Source organism: Mytilus californianus, unplaced genomic scaffold (genome assembly GCF_021869535.1).
Source record: "Mytilus californianus isolate M0D057914Y unplaced genomic scaffold, xbMytCali1.0.p SCAF_7, whole genome shotgun sequence".
NCBI classification, from domain to species: Eukaryota; Metazoa; Mollusca; class Bivalvia; order Mytilida; family Mytilidae; genus Mytilus; species Mytilus californianus.
In genome coordinates this window covers 19716231-19726224 of record NW_026262723.1, presented here as the reverse complement: position 1 = coordinate 19726224, position 9994 = coordinate 19716231, and positions in this window count along the sequence as shown.

The following is a 9994-nucleotide window of genomic DNA, read 5'->3' as shown; positions in this document are numbered from 1 at the left end:
AACAAATATTTTGTATTTTTTAAAAAGCAGTCTAAATAAAAGTCTTGCACATTAGTTGCCCATCTGTCTAAGTGTTTGCAGGTTTAGGCAAAGAACTAGACCGATTGTGTACTGCTATTTTACAATCAAAGATTACGGTTAGACATCGTATAATTTATATACTTGATCTATTTATCTTTGAAAACAATGGTAGGCATCTATTGTTATGTAAACTAGGTCAAATACCAATTAGTAAATTACGTGATATTTTCAAGGAATGTGACAAAATCTCATTCTTCAGCCCACACTATGACCATTTGCGTATAATTACAGCTTTTTACAACCATAGGCTGTTCCCGCGTATCGATAAACCTGAAGATCATAAACGGCATTTTCTGAGAATTAAAAATATAAATAGAGGTATTAATTCATCAACCTATCGAGTATATTTAATGACTCTGCCATTCAAAACTTTATACCTCCTTATTTTGATAACACAGAACCACCTATTATTTCGTATAAATACAAAAAAACAAGCAGAAGTTTAATTTTTAATTATACGTCAGTAACATTAGAAGTCAGTGTAGAAAGGAATACTCCTCTAACTTGAGACTGAATCGTCGAATTTAAGGTATGATCCCTATGGCCATGTTTTTACGGTGGACCCCAATATCGTTCAAGACCGAGAGGTTAAAAATTTTTTGAAAAAAGGACCAAAATATCGTCCTCCATCTAAAAAAGATTTGAAACTGTGTCGCCATGTCATAAAAGATGCTCTTTCATCGTATTGTAAAAATTGGTGTAAACGGGAAAAATCTGATAAAAAATCTCTCGATTTTTATCTAAATAAATGTTTGAATATTGTGGATATTCGAATATCACATTTAGAAAATAATTTAGAATAAATAAAAGAGTACATAACACGCCTCTTTCTTAAATAAAAAACAAACTTCAAGTACTGGCAAAGCGGTTTGTGTTTGTACCGGCCGACAAAACAGCCAACAATTTGTTGGTGGTATGCCTTAAATACTATATGAAAGTTCTTAAGAATATTTTTTTTAATTCTTCTACATTCAAGTCTGTGCGCTCGACAGAGAGTCATATAGTAAACAATCATATCATAACCACACAGCCTAATGCCTCCTCTGAACATTCGAAGGTCCTTATTATGTACTGGTAACCTAAACTTCACACAAAACCAGTAAAAGATCGATTCATCTGTGCCTCTAGTAAGTATTCTACAACTAATCTTTCAGTGCTTTTAACTAGTTCCTTAACTACTATCAAAGAACTTATCATTAACTTTTGTAATAAAACATATCAAAATAGTGGAATTAACTATTTTTGGAGTGTAAAATATTCTTTGGATGTTTTGGTTAAATTACGTGCTTTTGATGGTCCTTTTGATTCTGTTGACAGTTTTGACTTTTCAACTCTTTACACTACACTTCCACATAATCTTATCAAACACAAGTTTTCCTATTTAATTAAATGGTCGTTTGGTAAATCTGATTGCAAATAAATTTGCTGCAACCCATTTAAAGCCTCCATCTCTGTGATGAGATGATTGAAGCTGTTAATTTTCTCCTTGATAATATCTATGTACGTTTCGGCAATAAAATTTATCGACGGGTTGTATGTATTCCTATGGGCACCAATTGCGCCTCTTTAATAAAAGACTTGTTCTTGTACTGTTATGAATCACAGTTAATGGCCAAACTCAGTAAAGACCCGTCTAAATTGCATTTAATTGATAAATTCAACAACTCTTACCGTTATCTTGATGATATTGTTTCGTTAAATTATCAAGAATGTTCTAAATATACTAAATATACACAAAAAATTACGAAAAAGGGACGATTTTTCGTTCCCTATTGTTTAATTTTCCTTTTTTGGACGGTGATGTGCCTTTGGCACCATCTTACGGGGTTTATACAACACAACTCCTTCACTATGTCCGTGTCCGTTGTGAGGTTTTCGATTTCAATGAACGTAATCTATGTATTACTGGTAAATTATTAAGTCAGGGAATTTGTTACCACAAATTACTTAAAACCTTTACCAAATTCTTCCATAGATACAAAAATTTGGTTTGCGAGTTTGGTTGTACCTGTAGAAAACTTATTTCAAACGGGATAGCTCATCTTCATTTTTACGGAGATGTTGTTTACCGATCCCGAAAATTTAGATACGATCCGGGTAAACTTATCGATCCTTTGAATAAACTTATTCTAAAAGGTCACCAATTCAACACTGTAATTAGATCTTTGAATATTGTTTCATTGGTATTAAAATATTCATTTTGTTATCAGTTAATCAAAATTAAACTAAATATTATTTTTATATATATATATGCACATTCATGGCTCTACAATCTGTCGATACACGTATCTTGGCATTGCACAAGGTCATGTTTTTCTATGACTGTTATTGACGTCTTTTCGTTAAATTCACTGGATGTTGGATGTGTACTGATTGATATTTTAGTCTTAGATACATGATGTTTTATAAGTTGTTATTTGCTTTCAACTAGCTGTCAGTAACTGCGAGTACTCTCAGATCTGTACTTAACTGTCTTTTTTGTTACGGGGAAATATAAATACCCTGCCACGTCCGGTCTTTGTTTTTGTTATATGTCTTTCTGCTTTGTATCGATCTGAAGAGTTAAGCCCATTTCAACTGATTTTTGTAGTTTGTTCTTATGTTGTACTGTTACACCACTGTCCCAGGTTACGGGAGGGTTGGCGCCTTCAAACTAGTTTAACCACGCCACATTCTGTTTGTGCCTGTCTCAAGTCAGTAGCCTGTAATTCAGTGGTTGTCGTTTGTTGCTGTATATCTTATTTGTTTTTCCTTCATTATTTTGTACATAAATCAGGCCGTTAGTTTTCTCGTTTTGATTGTTTTACAGTTGTCATTTCGGGTCCTTTCATAGAGGACTATACGGTATGGGTTTTGCACATTGTTGAAGGCAGTACGGTGACCTATAGTTGTTAACTTGTATGTCATTTGGTCTGGTTTAGAGTTGTCTCATTGGCAATCATACCATATCTTCTTATTTTTACATCAGAATACTATTGGTTTTTCAATATTAAGAATTAAAAATTCAGTCATCAATACCCAGCAACAAAATATCATTATTGACACAATTGGAATTAAAGTCCAATATCATGTATGACAATACCGTATCTGAATTATTGATCTTTAATATCATTGCAGAAAAATGATATCATTTTTTTTTATTTGATTTAAAAGTATACAATTACCTTACCTTTTGGTTTCAGTTCACTTCAAGCATATAACTAAAAGAGAATAATTAACCAGGTCAAATTCACAGCTGAATAGGCCCGTTCACGGTTATTGCAGCCATATTGAATAGGGGACAGATTTTCATAATAGAGGTGAAAATGCTTCGAAAAATATGGGAAAACATCATTGAAACAGAACAGTTGCTGGGAAACATGCATAGGTTTTGCCGTACTTTCTGGCTATTACCACCTCCATCCAAAAAATCTGTCCCTATTCAATATGACTACTATAACCGTGAAGTGACATATTCGCCATTGCTTTTATAAACCAAACACACTAAATTTAGTTCAAGCGGGGTTTCATAAGAGATAACACAACGTTAAACTTGATTTCTTTTAAACTTTGAGATACGTGTTAATTTTTTTACTTCTGTAGATTATATAATAATCTTAGTTTATCTGTGAAAACACAAGAAAAAACTAACAGACAATTGCGCTAATTTTCAACGTATTTGTTTTAAGACGGCCACTTTGGGTTATATTTTCTTTGAAATAATAATAATTAAGACACATGCTTTAGGGGTACAAAGACATCAATTTCTGACTCCAACGGCAAGTAAAAAACAGAAAATAGAAAATTTTCAAAATTGCAGCAAATTTTTATTTTTCCGCGAAAAAAACGCAACTTCAGAATGGCGGGCTTCACTATCAGTCCCATTGTTGTCTTTGGAAAGTAATTACAACGGTCGTATCTAAGGTCTTGCTTTCCGATTGTACATGTGTAGCTTAAAAATGTAATTATAAGAATTGAATGCTTCTTTTTGTAATTTTGGGGTTGATCGCGCGCACTTTTGTAATATGAAGCCCTTCCACGCTTCATACAAAATGTGCTTCGGTCAACGTACGCATTTATCGTGACCCCAATAAAATTACAAAAAGAAGTATTAATTTCTAAAATAAATTTTACGGTGGTATGTGGCACTTCGCTATTCAGTACTCAAACAGCGTGTTTGTCACGGTATCACTGTATTAATTAAGAAAAGTAAATTAAGGTTACCCGATACCGAATGACGTTACGCCACGAGTTATCGTTCCTGCTGTTGTTGACATCCATGAAATTGACGGCAAACGTAAAACCTGATGTTTTATAATAACTTAGAACGAATTAAACAAACAATCTGCTTCAATCTAGTATAAAATAATTGAAAGATAAATGTTTCTTTATTTCAAATTTGCGAATATATGTGATTATATATATTTAGAATACGACTTCATTTTAGCGTCGCTTTCTATATATATTACATCGGTGATCCGTTTATTTGGTAATCGCCAATGGCAGTCAGCAGGGTTTAAGAACATTTGTTGTTCAACCTGTTAGTCAAATGCGTTTTGTTAAAATATACTTTTTCACTTTTTTGGTCTTTTGGAAAATGTTGTTTATGCTGTATTTAGACCCCTCTAACAAGAAATTTGTTTTGCATGCACACGTATAAAAATTGCGGTTTTTATCCAACGCAATCATAGGTTTGAACGTTGTTTTCAATTTAGACTTGTTTATAATATACGTATCATATTCAATCACAAAACAAAATCTTTACACAGATGCGATTCGAATGAAAGAACAAAAATGAGAAAACAAAAACACATCACACAATACATGTAGGTCCTACGCTGTACTTTAATCACGAAATAATCAAATAATAAAAATTCTTATATTTTTAGTAAACATTTTTAACTTTAACTTTGTTTAGATGCAGAGTGCCGAGAGATTTGATGCAACACATTATATGACAAAGATTGCTTCGTCGACTTCCGCCAATTCTTCTGCTCATTCTTTACCTTTAAAAATATAATTTTTAAATATTCTGTTTCTATTGAAAACGCGAAAAAGCACCATACAAGCAGACGTTGAAACTCATACAGAAAATAGTTTGTTGGCATGGAATGAAAAAAAAGAATAGTTGAACTTGGTTATTTGCCCGAACACCTTTCCCTGTGTTCCAAGTGTAAACAGTCTCTGAAATTCATTGGATTGTACAGAAGAAATCCGATATATTTCGGAAACATTTTGAAAATAAAGTGCTAGCTTTGTGTAATCGTATAAGCGCAGTCTACACAGGGCAACAACATCGGAATGAGGAGAAAGTTAACAAAGGCTCAGAAATAAATGTTCACTTGGTTAGGACGAAATAAAATTATATAATTCAGGTCCCGTTACAGTCTGACTAAAGCCAGCCCCCAGTATCCACTTGCCTCTACCAAAATTATAAAGAGATATTTTCATTAACCTATATTATTTAAACGGCAGAAACAAACTGAAAAATTCAGCGAGATTTTAAAATCATTTAAATTTTATAGTCATGTTACATGTAATTTACGCTCAGGTATTCGGGGATGAGTGTATTTTTGGTGTTTTGAGTTGGACATAATGTACAAGTTGAAAAACGCAACATTTCATAAAGTGGGGAGACAAAACGACTGAAAGACGATTAACAAAATTGCCTTTTTTTGGGGAGAGGCATATTGCTAACATAGGCGTCGGGAAAACCCTGAGGGTATTCACAGTCTTATAAGGAGTTTTTACAACCCGTATACAAGTATGTGTGTAAAAAAGTGTTGGTATTTCTTGTGTGAATAAATGGAGATGTGGGATATACAATAAGACAGCAACATCTGGACAATTAACGACAACAAAACAAAAGACATCTAGATAATCGTGACTAATGCATGATGGACGAGTATCTTTTTACTTCTAGTTTGTTGTTTTAGTAAAGATTCGTTGGTCCCTTAAATTGGAAAGATATTAAGTATATTTAGTATAGCAAGTATTAAATCTATCAAATTATAACATCACATGTTCACAACAATAGCCAGATTTTGATTATCACAGTAACATATTTCAGTCTCCTAGTACATATTTGACAAAGTCTTTAAAATTCTTGTATTTCAGGAGAAAACCCAAACCAATATGAAATAAGTCGATGTGGTATGGTTGCAAATGAGACAAATTTCCACCAAAGACCAAATGACGTAGATTTACGCTTGCTTACATTGCAACATTTGAGATGTATAGTATAGTTCACTATGAACTGCATATTCAAAAAGATCTATTGTCTCCAAATGCCTTATAAAATAGAACACCATCATATACGCTAATATATATTTTGCTCCCTCGACAAAATGCAAGGGGCCGGTTTCACGAAGCTATCGTAAGACCTGTCATAAGATATATCTTAGGACATGTCTTATGATACTCTTATGACTATCCTAGGACATATCTCAGATCTCGCCTCGAAGCTGTCTTAGGATGATCTTAGCTAAGATATCATAAACCTGTCGCCAGTTTTTTAAATTTTTAAATATTAAAATGGATTTATGGAAAAACTCATGGAAATGTAGTATGTGTTTCCCATAAATTATTAAACGTATTTATTAATATTCCGTAATTAGATAATTTGTAAAATTGATATAAAACATTAGTGTATAGATAGATATAGGAAGATGTGGTATGAGTGTCAATAATACACTAATATACTTATAAAAATTCAAATACAAATTTGAGAAAAAAAACCTAATAAAGTGATGATCATTTTTTTTTGTACAAGTGAGTCGAATTAAATTTGACACTGTATCGGTTATAATAAGGTTAAAGGATAAAATCGTGCATTCTTACTATAAAAACATCGAATGTTCTTTATTGATAAATCATTGTTGATAATCCGTCAACCTATAAAGATTTAGTTAGGAGCAGGAAAGGGAGATTAGATAATAAAATAATAATTAGATTATTTTCAAAATTACTATAGAAAATAAGTGTAATTTATATAAATAAACTTATGACTATCATAAGACAATCATAAGACACCTCTCGTGTAGTCCTAACTTTATGACCATCTTTAAGAGATGTCGTAACGTATGACCACTTTGTGAAACCCACTTAGGACTAAGATATGTCGTAAGACCATCCTAAAACATGTCTTAGTCCTAAGACAGCTTCGTGAAACTGGCCCCAGGAGCACATTGTTTTAACCGTGTCCGTTCGACCGTCCACCTAGCACTTTGTATAAAGGGTTTATACGGCTAATTTCTTAGGACTACAGTTCTTTTAGAATCAGCTTTAAAATCGTGTCCCTGTTGTTACTACTTATACTAAAGGTGCACAGATCGTCAGATTTTAATTTTAAATGACAGGTTGCTGGATTCGGCATTTTGATAATATATAAAGGCACGCAGAATATAGACTCCGGCTTATTCCTCCTGCTTGTACAATTTCAAGCTGGAACCATTATATTGCGCAGAGTGTTTTATTTATATAGAGGGTGCATATATATTCTCAGATTTTGTTTTGTATAATTTTCCGTCAGAATGTTGAACTTTGTCTTTTTAAGTGAAATTTTGCATACAGTTTGCAAAGTTTGTCCGACTTACTACATAAACAACTCACACGTTTACACCATACAGAGTATACTATATTAATGTCTGTACAAAGTCAGGAATATGACAGTTGTTTTCCATTCGTTTGATGTGTTTGAGCTTTTGATTTCGCCATTTGATAAGGGACTTTCCGTTTTGAATTTTCCTTGGAGTTCGGTATTTTTGTTACTTTATTTTTTAGAACACGTGTGTATTTTATCAGGATCTTTATTGTCTTTATAATTTTCACAACTAACAGAATGATTAGCCTTTTTTGACCGGTGCACCAAATGTGTCTTTTAGACACAACTGTTTCAAATTGTATTGTATCGTCCTACACATGAAATATTTGCCACTGAAAGTAAAGCAACCATCAATCATAGCAATCAATTCAAATTGTACTTCAACATCACTGTTTACTTAATCAAATTGTTTAAGCATTATTGCAGCAATGGCATCACCATTGTCTAGAATGGTAGGGTTAAGTTGAAGATTCAGTTATTCTAATGAATCTCACGTTCATTTTTTCACATGATTTTCACGTGAACTTTACATAAAAAGATATTTTTCACAACTTTAATTCAATTTGAAAATTTAAATATTATTTGAATAGCTGTATTTTGAAATTCAAGTGAATTTAACGTGTACCAAATTCTTGTAATTTATACATAAAATTATCATAAGTTTCACGTATAAGCTCGTTTGAGGTGAAAATCACACGAGATTCGCATGTTAATTTTAATTCATGAGAGCAAAATTTCCCAGTGTAGGACGAAATATAATTAAAAAAGAGGGACGAAGATACCAGAGGGATAGTCAAACCAGTAGAATTTTATATTGAATTACCAGGAAATTTATGAAATCAGACAGGAAAACGAAAATAAAATAAACACCATTCGTATCACGACACATATTTTTTTCAATACCTCTGAGTAAGAATAACGTTATTCTGTATTTAATAACGTCACACGTTTTCGGTCAAATTCTAAGCATATCGATCAACTTTGAAGCCATTTATCTAAAAAACAAGGATGGTGACATATGAGTTTTTATACATGCATGGATTCAGTATACAATCCTTCATATTATGTTAGTTTTTAGTTTTTCTCCGTATATAAGAACATAGCCATCCATTGAAAAATCTAAAAATATAAGTAAAAAAAAGGCATTTTCCCTATATATATCTATGTAAATTTGTCGCCAAAAAGGACGTTTTCATATGAAAGTTACAAGAAAACAAATATGGTGACCCCATTTTTTTTTTACATATTCCGATGTAACTCCATTCAAAGTACGAGTGTGCCAAAATGTTTAGAAATCGGGAGATATGCCAAAATAGCTGTAAATGCTTGCAATTGCAGAATCTAGCATAGTTGTAGAATGGAGAAACGACTGGCTAAGAAGTGTTCATCAAGTCTGGTGCCATGCCGGGGCTTTTTGTAGATTACTAGTGTATGCGTTGTTGTTCTTACATGTAATCACTGTTGGTTACCTATAGATGTTTTCATCCCCGTCCTTTGGTTTCAGGTGGATAGTCTCATTGGAAATCATACTACTGTGACATTTCCTTATATTTTTACTAATGGGTTCGTGTAATGCTCTCAATATCTAATTAGGAGATTTGGTATGATTGCCAATATGAAATCTATCCACATGATGAAGTTCTATAGGTCACCGTATACGGTCTTACGACAACAAGCAACATCCATTACTTACAGTTAGTTATAAAATGTCCCGAAATGGAAAATATATTATATCATATGTTGGAACATGAACTTGATGCGGACAAAATCAAATTTTATGGCAATGGGAAATAAAAACACGTAGGTTTATGTGTGTGTGATAATACATCGTGTGTCTCTGTCACAATGTGTCAGACTCCATCATAAGCCTTGAAAACCCTAAGGATGAATAGGGTAAAGCTTTTTTCAACTGACTTTTAAAGTTCGTTGTGCTGTAACACCACTGTCCCAGGTTAGGGGAAGAGTTGAGCGCTCACAAACATGTTTAACCCCGTCATATTCTGTATGTGCCTGTCCCTATAGGCAGGAGCCTGTAGTTCAGTGGTTGTCGTTGGTTTGTGTCTGTCATATGTGTTTTTTGTAGATTGTTTTGTTATAGATTAGACCGTTAGTTTTTCTCACTTGGATTTCATATTTTTCATGTCTTGGCCTTTTACAGTCGACTACTGTATACGGTATAAGTTTTTCTCATTGTTGAAGGCCGTACGGTTGCCTATAATTGCCTCCATCCACTTCATTTGAACTTGGTTAGATAGTTTTCTCATTGGCAATCATACCACATCTCCTTATTTGTATATAGAGAAATATGTTTAACTTGGTCTTGTCCAAGGG